Here is a 17,321-nt window from a genome sequence, read left to right as displayed (position 1 = left end):
AATCGCTGCGTGAAACAGTTGTCGAAGTGAAAAAATTGCATCCGCTGCATCGCGCGGGTCGCTTACTAGTATATATATATATATATATATATATATATATATATATATATATATATATATATATATATATATATATATATATATATACTGTAATCATCAGTAAAAGTCAAATAATAACGATTAGCATCCTATGTGGCATGTTTGAAGGGTCCACACATATCCGTGTGTACGAGATCCAACAAACCTTCACTCCTCTCACAAGAACCAGTGAAATGAGACTTTGTCATTTTTCCAAGTAAGCATGATTCGCAACTATCATCCGACTTTAGGTCAAATGATTCCAAGACTTCATCCTTTTGGAGTTGTCGTATGCGTTTCTTGCTTATATGTCGAAGACGACAATGTCATAATGATGCTTTATCTGAGTTATTATCATTAACGCAATCAATACACAATACATTATTTCATAAGTTATCTACAACAAATACAGTTTCATACAAACCATCACAAGGTAATGCGTTAAAATAAAGAGCTTTATTAAAGAAAGAATTAATCGAACCAACTTCATTATCAAATGAAAAGGTAAAACCTTGTTTATACAATGCATGAAATGAAATAATATTTCTTGCTATTTCTGGCGAGTAACAACATTTATTCAAATCTAAACTAAACCCACTAGTTAGCGATAAAGTATAAACTCTAATCTTGGTGACAGGTAAAGCTTTCCTATTCCCCATGATCAAGTTTATTCTTCCATGCTCCAAATTCTCACTTCTTCTTAGTCCCTGCAAATCAGAACAAATATGATTACCGCAACCGGTATCAAGGACCCAAGAGTTAGAATAGGGTGAGTTATTAGATAAGATAGTGTAAATACCTGCATGGTTGGGTTTAGCTTTTCCATCCTTCACATCTTGCTGGTACTTTGGGCAGTTCCACTTCCAATGTGCCTTTTCATGGCAATAAAAGCGTTCAACCTCTTTTGGGTCAGCAGAAGGAATGACGAAACCTTTCTTGGTTCCATTTGAAGAAGAGCCTTCAAGGGTCTTACCCTTGGTAACCATCGAGGGAGTCTTCCTCTTCTTACCCTTCTCTTTCCTGATTGCCAAGACAAGGGCGGAGTTGATAGGAGTAGGAGTAACAACCAACTTACCCTTAAGATCACTTTGTGCGGTCTTTAGGAGTCCTTGAAGTCTGCTGAGTGTGACTTCTTCCTTATTCATGTGATATGTTATGCGGAATTGATCATAGCACGAGGGCAAGGAGTGCAAAATGATATCCATTGCAAGTTCCTCGGGGATGTTCACATTAACCTTCAACAGACGGTCCACAAATCTTTGCATTTTCTTCATGTGGCCCGTGATGGGTTCACCATCCTTCATTCGGGTTTTTATCATGGAGGAGATGATTTCATACCTCTCTTGTCGGGCACTTTGATGGTATCTTTCCATCATGTCTTGGTGCATTTCAAAAGGTTAGAAGTCCTCATATGACTTTTGGAGTTTTGTTGTCATGGTGGCCATCATGATGCATGCCACTTTGGTGGCATCCCTTTCATGTGTCCGGAAGTCAGCGATCTCCTGGGGAGTTACAGTGGTCTCATTAATCTCTTCAAGCTCCTTATCGAGGACATATTCCTTGTCCTCGTAGCGGGTAATCATCCTGATGTTTCTGATCCATTCATTGAAGTTGGATCCATAAAAATTAACTTTACCACACAAGTTCATAAGGGTAAACGAGCCATTAGGATTAAAGCCAGAAGCAGCATTATTTGAAGACATTTGAGTAAGAAGAAAGACAATATTAGTTTAGATATTAATTTAGTCCTTAATAAAACACCGAAATGTATTATTGAGGCTAGGACCTAATCATAATATATTATACTTAGAAGAGGTATGTCGTAATCTAAGTAATAACATATTTGAAAGGTAAGTGAATGACGATTCACTAATTTCCACCAAAAACAAAATATTAATATATTAAGTTTATAATTTGCTTATTAGAAATTCCTAGATTCTTTTGAAATTCAATGAACTTTTCAAAGGCATGTTTCAATCTCGAGTGTGCCCACCAACTTTTGTGGCTGGGATACCGAGGATCTGAAAAACGAGGTGTGAAGTAACCATGTAAATCACTTGGTACCCTCAATGTTTATTACTCAATTGATGTGCCGGTTAACCAAACACGCTCCACTAACGACTCAAACTAAGTGTAAAGTGTAATTTCATGAATTAGCATCTTATTCACATTTTCCTAAAGTAACTAAGATTCGGAATTTGATTAAAACATTTAGTTACTTTATAATTATCATTATACTTTTAATGAGTATTTATAAGTCCTTGTCTTACCAATTCAGCTAACGACCCTCCACCAATCAAGGAAGCGGTGGGTGAGAGTGGACACCCATTAAGTTGCCATTTTATAGGCAACAACTTTATACCCCCCCCCCCCCCCTTATAGACCAACTTTGTGAATGGGGCGTAGTAGCGGTAAGACGACTTGATCTTATATATATATATGTATATATATATATATATATATATATACACACACACACACACATATATATATATATATATATATATATATATATATATATATATATGTGTGTGTGTATATATATATATATATATATATATATATATATATATATATATATATATATATATATATAAACTTATAATATTATAAAGTATAAGGGTTGAATTTTAACTTTTAAAATTCTAAGGGTTGGAACTAAATTTTTAATCATGACTTTACTTGTTCTAAAACTTGAGGGCAAGTTTTGTAAACTTTCAAAATTTTCATTTCTTCTAACTTATGAATTAATTGAGTACTAAAAATGAAAACTCTTCATTTTTATAACTCTTGTGTTCTTTTAATGGTTTTTATTAAAGTGTGACCTTTGGTTTTCCATAACTTGAGGACAAGTTTTGGAATCCATTAAAACACATAGTGATCATGAATTAAACTACCAAGTATGTTACAAACTATTCCTATGATCATCTAATCTTCATAAGTTCAAGAACATAAATATGAACATTTCAAGAATCATAAATTACTCATAAAACTTGTAATTTTTAATAATTGCCATTGTAAATGGATTAACATATACATTACACCATCTAAAAACAAGTTTAAAACCACCAAAACAGTTTAGGGTAATGTTTCTAGTCCTTTTCCAGCAACAAAAGTTGAAAATCTATTGTCAAGGCCTCTACTCGTCGAGTGCCTGAACCTACTCGACGAGTAGGATGAATTTTCACTTGGACTCGGCGAGTCCACTGCTCAGACAGCAAGCAGTTTCGATTTTTAACACATTTTTGCACAAATAACAAACAAACAAGCCTAGGCTCTGATACCACGTATGGGTTTTGAGCATTCTAACACTTCCTAATTATACATGCAACCCTAATAAACCTTGGTTCTATGTTTGTCTAAAATTCATGCAAGTTGATTTCCAAGGTTCATGATCCTATCTAGCATACATGGGGAACATTTTAACTTAAATGATAGATAGAATAACATACCTTGTTGATTTTGATTCCTTGAAACCTTGTGAGCCTAGCACCCCAAGTGTGATGCCTCAAATGATTCACACAACACCAAATGCTATAGAGTAAACTTGGAGAGAAAGTATAACACTCAAAAATCGGCTATAGCCCTCAAGTATGCATGTGTAGCCAATTTTGGGAGATGTCACATGGTTTATTTAGTGTGTTGCATTAGGTGAACCCGTAATTTAACATGACTCTTCATTTCCATGACCCATGGATTAAGGTCATGGAGCATCCATGGAGTATCCTATGGGTGGATCCCAACTTGATAATCCATGGAGCCTCTTAGCCAACAATATAAGTTATGGATGATTTACATAATCATCCCATATATTTAATTAGTTATCTTTCGATCACTTAATAAATTAATTCTTGATCAAACTAATTAAATAATATTATTAATATATTAGAACTTATAATATATTAATAAACCATAAGTGTTATTTCTCTCATTTAGTTTATCCAATGCAGGGTTCCATGCAACCTAAATGGACCATGCCGGGTCAGACACCTTATCCAATAGTTTATTCATCATAGAATATAAACATTGGTCGTTAACTACTATGCTCTTACTTTCCTCTAACTTATTTTGTTTCTTAAGTAGATCCTTTAAAAACTGTGCATATTTGGGCATTTGTGATGCCCAAGTGTGATGCCTCAAATGATTCACACAACACCAAATGCTATGGAGTAAACTTGGAGAAAAAGTATAACACTCAAAAATCGGCTATAGCCCTCAAGTATGCATGTGTAGCCAATTTTGGGAGATGTCACATGGTTTATTTAGTGTGTTGCATTAGGTAAACCCCTAATTTAACATGACTCTTCATTTCCATGACCCATGGATTAACGTCATGGAGCATCCATGGAGTATCCTATGGGTGGATCCAAACTTGATAATCCATGGAGCCTCTTAGCCAACTATATAAGTTATGGATGATTTACATAATCATCCCATATATTTAATTAGTTATCTTTTGATCACTTAATAAATTAATTCTTGATCAAACTAATTAAATAATATTATTAATATATTAGAACTTACAATATATTAATAAACCATAAGTGTTATTTCTCTCATTTAGTTTATCCAATGCATGGTTCCATGCAACCCAAATGGACCATGCCGGGTCAGACACCTTATACAATAGTTTATTCATCGTATTAAATAAACATTGGTCGTTAACTACTATGCTCTTACTTTCCTCTAACTTATTTTGTTTCGTAAGTAGATCCTTTAAAAACTGTGCATATTTGGGCATTTGTGCCATGGATTTAATGAGTGGAATGGTGATTTGAAGAGACTCTATGTGATTGAGAAACTTTTGGTGCTCCTTTTGTTGCTTTTGCTACCTTAATCTGTCACACCCCAAAACCAGGAACGGCGGAAACGTTCTGGGGCGGAGGACATCATGTATAATATCAACAACAATGTAAAGTAGTAAACAAGCAACAACATCATCCATTTCATTAATAAAATAATTATTATACAATTGTATTCTGTCAAATTTTGATAAACACTAAAGCATAAATCAAAATGAAAGATAAGTCTTGAACAAGCTCCATCTTCCTTTCTCTTTGCATCGGTACCTGTCTATGATGACCTGAGGATACAAGTAATTTTGAAAGGGAGTATCATCTTTGAAGCTGGTGAGATCATAAGTATTTAGTGTCTTAATTTGTATGTAAGAATTTGTAAGTCTATGTATTGTAAGAATTTGAAAGTGTATATGAATTGTAAGTGTTTGAAAAACCCTATAATCCCTATGATTCCTTCTAGTATATGAAGGTGTCTTCTACCAAGACCTAACTGTTCTGTGTGTGTGTGTGTGTCTCTTGTATGAGGATGTATTTTCCAAAGTATAACTATCATTATCCAAAAATATAGTTTGTACATTAATGTTTAAGTGAGGTTATCACTAAAAGTATGTAATGGAAAAATCAATGTAGTACTATGGTGTAGTGCCGAACTACAACCGTACCTATTACCTTAAATCTAGGGTAATACTTCCAAGTACTGTAGTATTTGATATAAATAACTACCTCGATACTCAACTGCCTTATTTGAGGGATAAGGTATAATGTGATGTCTAGATCCCAGACTATACACTCCCCTATCAAAGGGATTTTGGGACCTACCCACGACCCCTGCATGAATGCAAGCCGTGAGCATCCACATTACTAATGATCGTGTATACTCGATATAACTATCACAATTGCGGTGTGATTCATCAGTATAGTTAGATCCTGAACTGGTTCCGTGCTATAGCCCCTAGTGACGTCTATTCTATGTATATGTAAGTGTACTCATGTAAGTGAGATCATGTAATTGTACTCATGTATGTGTGATCATGTAATAGTACAGTAGTGTATTGTAATGTTCTACGTGTGCTAGCTTTAATGTGTGTTCTCTCTATCTAGCAAGTATAGTAATGTAGTCATTCTAGTATAGCTGTATATGTTCTCGTCCTAGTATAGTTGTATATGTTCTCGTCCTAGTATAGTTGTATATGTAATGTACTGAAAAGTTCTAGAAAGTATTGACTCATGAATGAACTGACTCATTGTATGATATCGCGTTCTAGTAATTATTCTAGTATCTTCCTAAACTACCCATATGGTAGTTTACTAGTAATATATCTGGTAAGTATGGACATGGAGGTATACCCTCGCTACCCAAGGGCATATGTTAAACTGGAAGGACCTTTTATGACTATATATGTACACATGATATATAACTAATATTTAAACGACTTTCGGACGAATACCCGATATCCCACCAAACCACATCTCAAGGCGCGAAAAGGAAATAGGGTGGATAGCCTTCCTAAGTCTTTTAAACATTTCTTATATAAATATACATATAGAGGCATGCAATTTATAATATAAAAGCATAAATAAGTTTTGTAAGACATTTGAAATATAAGTATTATTTTAAGAAAAGATCGACTTGATGTCAATCTATAAAACAATTTGAAGGCATAAGTTTAATAAAACAATTTAAGTATAAGGAAACATTTGTTTGAAACACAGTTGTAAATAAGTTTGAAAGGTAATGTACGGAGTAAGCTGTACAGTGTAAAAAGGAGTTTAAAACATATAAAATGTTTATAAAAAGTCATTTGAAGGAAACTGTTTGGTAAAACGGCTAATGAGTAGCCAAATCATTTGAATGCTGTATATTAATCACATGTGATTGGTGTAATAAGTAATATAATCCTACTTACTAATCACATGTGATTGACATAATAAGTAGCATGATTCTACTTGTATCCCTCCATAAAACATTTAAAAAGAGTTTAAAACATTAGTTAAGGGGTATGAACTCACATGATTGAAGTGGTTGGTTTGAAATAGTCTAGAGAAGAATCGAGCAGAACTTTGACAGGAAGAGTTGAAAGCGGGGGAAAATCTCGGGAATCTCGGGAACACAAAACCTTCCTTCGGGACTTGAAGGTGAAAACCGGGGCTTCGGGAGCTTAACCGCAGAGTTTCAGCACGAGAGATGGAAGAATGGAGCACCTAAACCCGGCACCCCAAGAGTTCTATTTATAGGGGCATTTCTCGTGTGCCACGTCGTGGCTAAGGTTGGCCACGTCGTGGGGAGCAAGACTTATCCCCTTCCGTTGATTGGACGCCCTCATTCACTTGCCGGGTCGCGACCAAGCTGTGCCACGTCGTGGGGGCCTGACAGCCTCGGATTTTGGACCCCGAACTTGTAAAATCCGTAACTTTCGCATACGAGCTCCGTTTTCAACGTTCTTTATATGCATGCGTAGATGAAAATGTTATCTACAACTCTTGTTTAGACTTCATCGGCAAATTTTGACTTTATTTTTAATTATTTATTTTTAACGGGCCAGGACACGAAAAGTCCGTTAAAAATCCATAACTTCTTCATCTGGTGTCCGTTTTCGTCAGACTTTTTGCCGTTGTGCTACTAATGTTGAGACCTTAGATTCTCATTTAGGTTGTTTTGGTCAAAAGTATCTCGATCTCTATTTCGAGTTTTTAGTTGTCTACTACTATACCTGAATCTTGGAAAAATCATAACTTTCTCATACGAAGTCAGATTTGGATGTTCTTTTTATGTACGCTCATGGTTTGGGGTTATCTATAACTTTCATTTAGATACTTAAGGCTAAAAACTATTGTATTGAAACTTCGTGTTTTTCGTTTAATTGGTGTTGCCGGTTTTGCCGAGAATCTTCGGTTGGTCATAACTTCTTCGTTATAACTCGGATTTTAGGGTTCTTTATATGTACGAAAACCTTGATACGATTCCTACTACTTTATTTAACCCAAATAAGATTTTAGGAAAGTTATATTTTGACCTAAATTTGATTGGTTTTACATTACATTGTCTCGAAATACCGGGTTGTCACATAATCTTTGTGGATAAGATATTGGCGGTTAGCAGGGCTAAACAGAAGGTTGTTTCAGAATTTGCTCAGGTGGATGTGTCATGGACACAACACATTCCTATGTTGTGTCATTATTATGCACATTTTTGTTAGTTCATTATACATCAAATGAATTATTAGTATTTAAAAGAATTAAAGGTTTGGAAACCTTACCACCTTGTTTTTTTACTACTCGACAATGTTCCTGGAAGACGCTTGTGGATTAGTCAGAAATGTTTTCCTGCTTTGTTTTCGATATTCAAGATTGAAGGTTGTTCGTTCCTTAATGCGACTTTAGTATCAAAATGTTTCTTCTCGGATGCATCATTGAATCGGGCTAGTATTGAATAAAAGTTTTTCTTCTTCTCTTGCATAATTTGTTCATTTTGATAGAAACCATGACCTTGTTGCCGATATTTCTACGTCTTTTCTTCCGATACTCCTCATATGTCTTCCATTCTCGTTTAGGCCTCAAATATTCAAACTTTTCACCGGAGGTTACAAACTTGTGCCTTTTTATTACTATTTTCATCTAAATCTCAACTTTTTTGCCAATTAGATACCGTTATAATTTGCATATCCGACTTAGATGTTGTGCATGGTTTGATTCATTTTTTTTGCATATCTCGACCAAAGTTATTGAGTTTTCCACTTAGCACAGCTAAGTCATCTAAAATTTTGATTATTGATTGTCCTCTTAATGATGCTTCTCATAGTGAATGTCATTACTATGAGTGTTTTGTGAGCTCTTCTATAATGTCTTTTCCATCAGTGGGATTCTTCTTACTAATTATCCATTGATATTGGTTTAATTATCTAGTACATACACCTATAACATCATAGAAATTTTGTACCGCTTGGTTAGAATTTATATCGTATTATGGGAAACTTTGGAGTATTTCTTTATATAGATCCCACATCTCGAACAATGTCTTTTTATCTATTTGATGGATGTTCTGTAATCTTTGATGGTGGGTTGAATTGTTGGATGAATTTTGATTTGAGGTCGTCCAACATGGTAATTGATGGAGATGGCAACGATTTTATCCATATTTCTGTCACGTCGTTCTTTCACGGTTGGGATTGTTGGTTGAATTGGGACTAGTCTGATCTCTTCTCTGTTGCGAACCGTGTACTCTTCAAATGTGATATTTTTTATGTCAGCCATTACCTCAGTATTGTTTTCCTCTACTTCGCTTGAATTGTCTATGTTATGTTCGTCTTTCTTATGGAACTCACACTCGGGCTCTTGGAATGTGGATACTACTGTAGATGTGGATGCTCAAGTCATTAACTAAATGAAACAAAACAAAAAAATGTAAAAATGAATACAACAAAAATGGATACTTATTATGGAACTTGCACTCAGGCTCTTGGAATATTGATAAGACTTCACACAAAAAAAATATATACAAAAATAACTTGTTTGAGAAAAATCGCACATAATGGATGACATAACTAACGGCAAAATAATCTAAATGAAATTTAAATCATTTCCTAGGAACGACTGTGTGGTTTAGTATATATAAAATAATTATAAATGTTTTAAATTTATAAAACTAAATTCATTGCAACATTGTTGTTGGACACATTAGGTAGACTACCTAATCATTTAATAGTATAGATATGATAGAAGTATTTGGCGAATACAAAAGGAACGAGTATGATTTTGATTTAGAGAATAAAGCTATTAATTAAACTAAACAAATAATATAAAGTTAGAGCTTTTTTCTAAATCAAATTAAACTCAAACTAAAAGCTATCAAACAATAACTTCAAGGTAGATTAAAAACAATATATTAAAGGCCGTAGCGGAGCTAGATAGGGTACTATAGTACCCCCAAAAATTGTTATATATATATATATATATATATATATATATATATATATATATATATATAAACATGTTTCATGATATTGTACCCCAACTAAAAGAATTATAATATGTTTTTTAATATGATATATTGGATAACTACATATAATATATATTGACAACGTTTGTATCCCCATATCAAAATTTCTGGTTCCACCACTGATTAATGGTGCTTTCTCTTAGATTGCGACCCCCCCCCCCTCTTATATCATGATCGATACTAAGAAGGTGCAATTAATTTATGTCGTTGATTACTGATTCCTCTAACAGTCGGTTATCTTGGTCCTTAATAAGTATTAAGACAACTAACACAATGTAGATACAATTAACTATCAAAACAACTAGTCATGGGTTTGAATTACGAGAGACTTGATCTTTATTAATTAATCCCAATGGTTATAAATATCAATTACAAACATGGAATGGTCTTCTAATATATTTTTGCGCGTTAAAGTTTATCAATTCATCACCTAAGCATGAGATTTGGTCCGTCAATAGTCATAACAATTTAATGATCATAAATTGGTTATGATTGAAGTTAACAATATCATATTGGTACTCTAGACAATGATAACTAAGCAATAAGTTATAAAAATCATAACTTCAACAAATAAAGATCTCTAATCAAGAAAAACATAATAAATAATAAACTAATAACTTCAAAATCAATTAATCAAACCATAATATCAAGAGGTTCATCTACATCTAAAGCAAAAGTAAGGGGTTTTTAGCCCATAATTGAAACTAGAAAACAATATGTCATATTGAACTTTCTAAACCTGAATGTACATGTAAACCAAAGTGAAATCTAATGATCTGAGTCTTCTATCTTCGAAAGCATGTTTCAATTGTGTTCTTCGACCTCTATTATGCTTTTGGTCCTCAAACTTTGTGGTATTACTTGTTGAACAAATTGGCTCTTTTCTAGTAATGCTGAGGAGGAAATCAATTTATATATTCTGATTTTAGCCTAAACGCGTTGCATAAAGGGATTGACATGATGCTTATTCTATGGTATCCAAATTGTTTTCGATGTCTGAAGCTTGGACGCATCGCATGTTAGGAATGGATGTGATGTATATCCCTAAGTTTTGGTAACTTTCTTATTTTGATCCTTATCTACTCTATTCAACTTCTTATCATTTCTTATTCTTCTCAGCTATGAAATTATCTATAAAATATGAATTTAAAGCAGTTTGAATATCATTTATCTTCAAATATATATACTACACTTATAATATTAAAATTTGCCTAAATATGTATATAAATAAGGCAATATCATCCACAAAAATCATTGTTCTACCACACAGCATGGATAAATTCGATTTTCCTTCCAATGCTGTAACACAACCCTATTGAACCAGAATATCCGTCATCTTACCTTCAACAACTTATAGTCATTTGACACATTAAACATCTCCTAATCAAATACATTAGATACCATCTCTTCAATCAATCGAATAAACCGTTTGTATATTCTCAAACTCGATACTACTTGTTAGATATGAATAAAAAAATAATCACATAAAAACATATTATTTGAAGTTAGTTCCGTGAACGTGACTTTCAAACTTATTCATTATGAGTAAACACTTTAATTAAATAAAATTTTGAAACATAAAAAAATAATATTATAATGAATATAATTTGACAGTAGGTTGCCTCCCAAATTGTTATAGGGTTGTACGTACATCACTAAATGCCATAAATATCCCGTCCTTTAAAATCCCATTTCAAGACCCAAACCAATCAAACAAAAAAATCTAGGAGAAACATTGAACATATTTGGGGTATGTTTAATTATGAAGGCTATGGACAAGTATTCAAAAGGGGAACATATGGGAAAACCCATGTGACAAGTCTGAAGAACACCTAACAATTTTATATATTTGACTAGGGTTTTTTTTTGACAAGTTCATTGCATCTTCTATCCATGTATACAACATTAATTCTTACTCCTTTATCTGATTTTCAAATATTATTTTATAGGGTCAATATTGTATTGTATTAAATAAAATTGCTAAAGCTTAATATGAAACCAAAAAGAATCCAATTGACGGAGCTTGTACATTTATTTTTGGGCCGAAAATAGAATATATATGAAAATCGGAGAGCAGGGAGGTCACAACATAAATTTTATATTTTTAGGCTAAATATGTATAAAATCTAAGATACATCGTATTTTAATAAATGAATAATTTTTTTACCACATGTCACTCAATTACACATTTTATTTAATATTCTGCACTTGTTACTCTTTTGATTTTCCTAATTAATAGTTTGCAAAATATTATTATATTCTTTATTTGTTTTTAACTAGTTGTGAAACTCATGTATTATTAGGATTATTTAAAAAAAATATAAATGTCAAAATATTTAATAACTTTGAATTTATAATAAAATAGGAAAAATAATGAAATTGCTATAATGGAAATGTTTTTTATCTTCTAAATTTAAACATATAAATTAAATAAATAAACAAAAAAAGTTAATAAGCTTTAATTTTGGAAATTTTGAAATTAAAAGTTAAGATCATTAATAAAATTGATATAAATTTAGTACTACATTTATTAAAACTACTACATTAAAATCTTATATGGAGTTTAATAAAATAGAAAAACTTATAAAATAATATGTGAGAAAAAAAAAATTAATTCAAATTAAATACAAAATTATATTTGACAAATTGAATGAGAGTGTTAATAGTGACAAAAAAAATCTTCATTTATTAGAGTAGACTAGGCGAACGCTCGCACGTTGCGTAGAAAAACCTATATAATTGAAGTCATTACAAATATTTGTTTTTTTTAATGTACCAATATTGTTGTTGTTAAATTTGATGTAATAATTTGTATATTAAATTAATATAATATATCGATAACTATGAATTATATTATAATATATACATCTATTATACATGTATAATTTGAATCGTTTGAATAACTTCTACTCACGAGTTACACATGAATAAAATTAAGTATAATATATGGTTTAATGTTATTTATAGTTGTTGTTATTGTTAATTAATTATTTAAAATTTATTTGCTTAAACATCTATATAGCTGATATGTTTTTTTAAATATAACAATAATGTAATTGTTAAATTTGATATAATAATTCGTATACTAAGTTGATATAGTATATTGATTATTTTGAATTATATGATAATATACACATCTATTAAAATTACATAATCTCAATCTTTTGAATGACCTATACCTGCGGGGTACACATGAATAAAATTAAATATAATATATGGTTTAATATTATTTATAGTTGTTGTTATTGTTAATTCATTTTAAAAATTTATTTGCTTAACGTTTTAATTTTTATCAGTGTAATTATTTAAAACATCAAACCATTTGTTTTATTTAAAGGTAACAATATAATCATTTATATAGAGTTATTTTTAACTATTATTATTGTATGTTATTTTAAGCTACTTATTTCAAAACTTTTAACGATTATAAAAATATCTTTAGGAAATATTTTAGTGAATTGATATTACAATTTAGTTTTTTGCATTTGCGACTACAATTTATTACTTTTCACTATTCACAAAATATTCTTTGGTTATTTTAAGTGCAACTGAAATTTATATCAAAGTTGACCCGATAATGTTATATTTAAATTATAAATTTAAGTATTTTGTCCATACATTTCAAAAGTTGTAGCTTCAAACTGATGACAGTTTACATACTAGAACATATTAAATATAATAAATTAAGTATAATATTTTAAAAGTTAAATACATAACTTTATAAGTAGAAGTAAATATACTATTTTAATATTAAAATTTAGATTATTTTTATTACACTTTAGGTTTGATACTTATTTATCAATATTAACCAATTTATAATCATTATTAGAAAGATACTACAATTTATCACTTTTAATTATTTACAAAATATTCATTGGGTTGTTTAAGTTGAACTAAAATTTATATTTATGTTGATCCTGCAAAGTTATATTTAAATTAAAAATTTAAGTATTTTACACAAATTATCAAAAGTTGTAGCTTTAAAATGATAATGGTTTACATACAACAAATTAGACCTAATAAATTAAGTATAATATGTTAAAAGTTAAAAACAAACTTTATAAGTAGAAGAAAATATATTTTTTTAATATTAAAATTTAGTTTATATATGATTACACTTTAGGTTTGATAGTTATTAACCTTATTAACCAACTTATAATAATTATTAGAAAGAAATTGAAAAGTCATGGGAGTTTCAAATGAATATGGTGAAAGGAAAAAATACATGGAAGTTTCAAATGAATGTAGTTCAAGAAAAAAAGAAAGCTTTATAAGAATATAATGATGATAATGATAATGATAATGAAATGATAATGATATGACAAGTCTTCTAAACATAAATACATATAATATAGGATTCTATTCAAATTTAAACACTTATTTATTTTAAATCAAAGTTTATAATGTTACATAACTATATATATATATATATATATATATATATATATATATATATATATATATATATATATATATATATATATCTTAATTAATAATTTATTTAAAATAAACGATTAATAATTATGAGTTTTTATTTTTTATTTTTTAATTTAACTAATTTTGTAACTGTGGTTCACACGGGTTATAACTTAGTGTTTAATATGTTGAATATTCTGTAACATCACTTTAACTATTTTTAGTCTATACATAATGTATCAAAAATAAATGCAAAGTATGAATAATTTAGAAATTTGTATTGAAAGTTGAAGATAAAAAAAATATGAACATAAGTCACTACAAAAACATGAAATATACAAGGAAATCCTTTAAACATTTTAGATATTTGCTATAAAATTCAGGATGTAACTAATTTCAGTTTGTCTTTAGCACTTTTAGTAGAAATAAAGAAAAATAATACATATTCAAGCTGATTATAGGTAGTCTGATATAACATCCAAAAAACTATGATAAATGTTTTCCATTGTTACAACACATTTCCACGACATACTATAAATAAACAACCAATGTTTTCAAATCGTATCACAAAAATCAAGTATCAGATCAGTCTGTCAAATCATAACAATAGGAGGATGTATACAATCACGCCTTCGCCTTTTCTCGATCATCAGAAGTACATGAAGCATTCAAATCAAGAACTGTAAGAGAAAGCTTAGTGAGTTCCCCGAAAACAACCCACACAACAATACGTATACAATGTGTGCATATTAGGCTCACATCATTAGGTTGAATTTCCCTAAGCCTACAAGATGAGAGACCGAGCCCATGTCCTTAACCCAACACTTTTATTACAAGTTATTTTTCAAAAAAAATTAATGAAACTCTTGTATTCTTATTTGAGACTGGACTCCCACAAGTGTTCCTCCAATTCGCTCAAATCTGGGCTTTGATACCAACATGTAACATTCCATTTTCACAACAAGAAATTTTCATTTTATTAAAGTAAAACTTGCAAATTATATATTCATTAGGAAGATAACCATTTATTCCAAACCCATTTATTGAAAATCAACATAATGTTTAAAGAGCAAAATCTTCATTATCGTAGATGAATGTCTATAGTCACACCTTCGCCTTCCCATGACAACCATGATATCTAAAACAATAAACAAATATTTAAGCACAAATCGTAGTGCTTTTCCCCTAAAATACCCCATACGATAGACATACAAACATACATAACGTCCCACAACTTCGCAGTTGGAATGCCCAAGCCCAATCAATCTTTGGATTGGAATAGTAACATGCAACTGTATACCTTCTACGATAGACATACAAACATACATCTGTTAGATTTGTATGGCTAGAAAGGGTCCAAATCTGACCATTAAACTAGATTAATCAAGAAATGTATAGCAACATACTCAATACTAGGAGACAGATCTAATAGATCACTACAACATAGCAACATAATAAATACCAACAATCCAAAAATTCATAACCGTATATACTCATAAGTGAGATAGGGCACCCAGACAGGTGATCCTACTCTAGAGCCACAACTAAACAAGGAACATGCAAGAAAACCTAGACCAAGAGTCCTCAATCTATCCTACATGACTATATATACAATCTATATGGCATCCCTCTACTAACATATTGTTGAAACTAGTGGGCCACAATTGGTGCCTTCGACCTACAGTACAATGAACTAATACTCATTAGAGGTGTAGAACTCTGAAACACTGCGATACAATCTTTTTTTAGCATTGATTGCTCCCGTTGACCCACTAACACCTGAACCAGATAAAATCTTAATCACCAGTCCAAACCCTCAAGTTTGAAATAAATTCAAACTTGGTAAAAAAAGTTAAAGGTGAATGGAAGTCAAAAAAAAGTCAAAGTCCAAGTTTTGTTAAGTACACCCTGCTAACTCAACTTACGCCCACTATTTTTGGACTGACCTAGTACACCCTGCTAACTCAACTTACGCCCACTATTTTTGGACTGACCTAGTACACCCAATGTATGAAACCTACACCCAACATACATCAGCTGGTTCGGACCTTTCAATTAACTACTTTATCACTTAAGATATTTTGTTAATAACTCAAATCTATGTCTAAATGATGCTCTAAATCATAAAATTTCCAACTTTATAATGTTGCATGGCTAGAAAGGGTCCAAATCAAAAACCTTATCTTATTATCATATTCTAAGCTTCATAACACATGTATGAATAGAAAAATAACGCCAATATCATATTTTTATGAATTAACACCCTCTTATACATATGAAAATGCACCTCATAAGATTAGGAACAACCCACACTCAAATGGACCAATTTATGAGATAAAAAGGACATAAATTTAACCATTAAACTAGATTAATCAACTGATATATAAAGGCACAAACTGTATACCTTCTACAGATTTATGAGGGAGGAGAACTTCAATATCTAAGGTTGCTTCAAGCTTCTAAGCACAATCACCAACTTCTTCCTTCTTCAAAGGCACTAAAAAAAAACTTTTTTTGCTTACAAGGATCAAATTAGGGTTAGGGTTTCGAGGATGGATATTCAAATGGTGGAAGTTGAGAATGGAGAGGGATTGGGGGGATACAAGGAACTTAAATAAAGCTTAAAACCCTTATATTAGGGTTTGGCACCTGAGTGAGTATGCCCAACATACTCTTAGTACTCCCAACCTACTCAATAAACTAGGTTAAGCACTCACGATCATCCGAGCTAGTACGCCCGATGTACAATCTGTATGGCCAGCGTATTAGGCGTAACCCCAAAAGCTCCTAACTTCTGAAAGCCATAAGTTTTTCGTCCTAACTCCAATTTCGATTATATTTATATCCACAAAAAGGTACTATGGAGCTCTACAACTATATCTTTATACTTTTTTACTTAAAACGAATTGAAATAAAGAACTTCATTTAAATAAAAGGCCTGAAGCATCACTCTTACCAATATGCCCTTGGGCTCTAAAGCACAAAATGACTCTGCATTACAAAATCTACATTACCCACTTACAACAGGGTCT

Source organism: Lactuca saligna, chromosome 4 (genome assembly GCF_052625555.1).
Source record: "Lactuca saligna cultivar CGN05327 chromosome 4, ASM5262555v1, whole genome shotgun sequence".
NCBI lineage: Eukaryota > Viridiplantae > Streptophyta > Magnoliopsida > Asterales > Asteraceae > Lactuca > Lactuca saligna.
The sequence above is the reverse complement of the archived record's forward strand: the minus strand, read 5'-3'. Positions refer to the sequence as shown.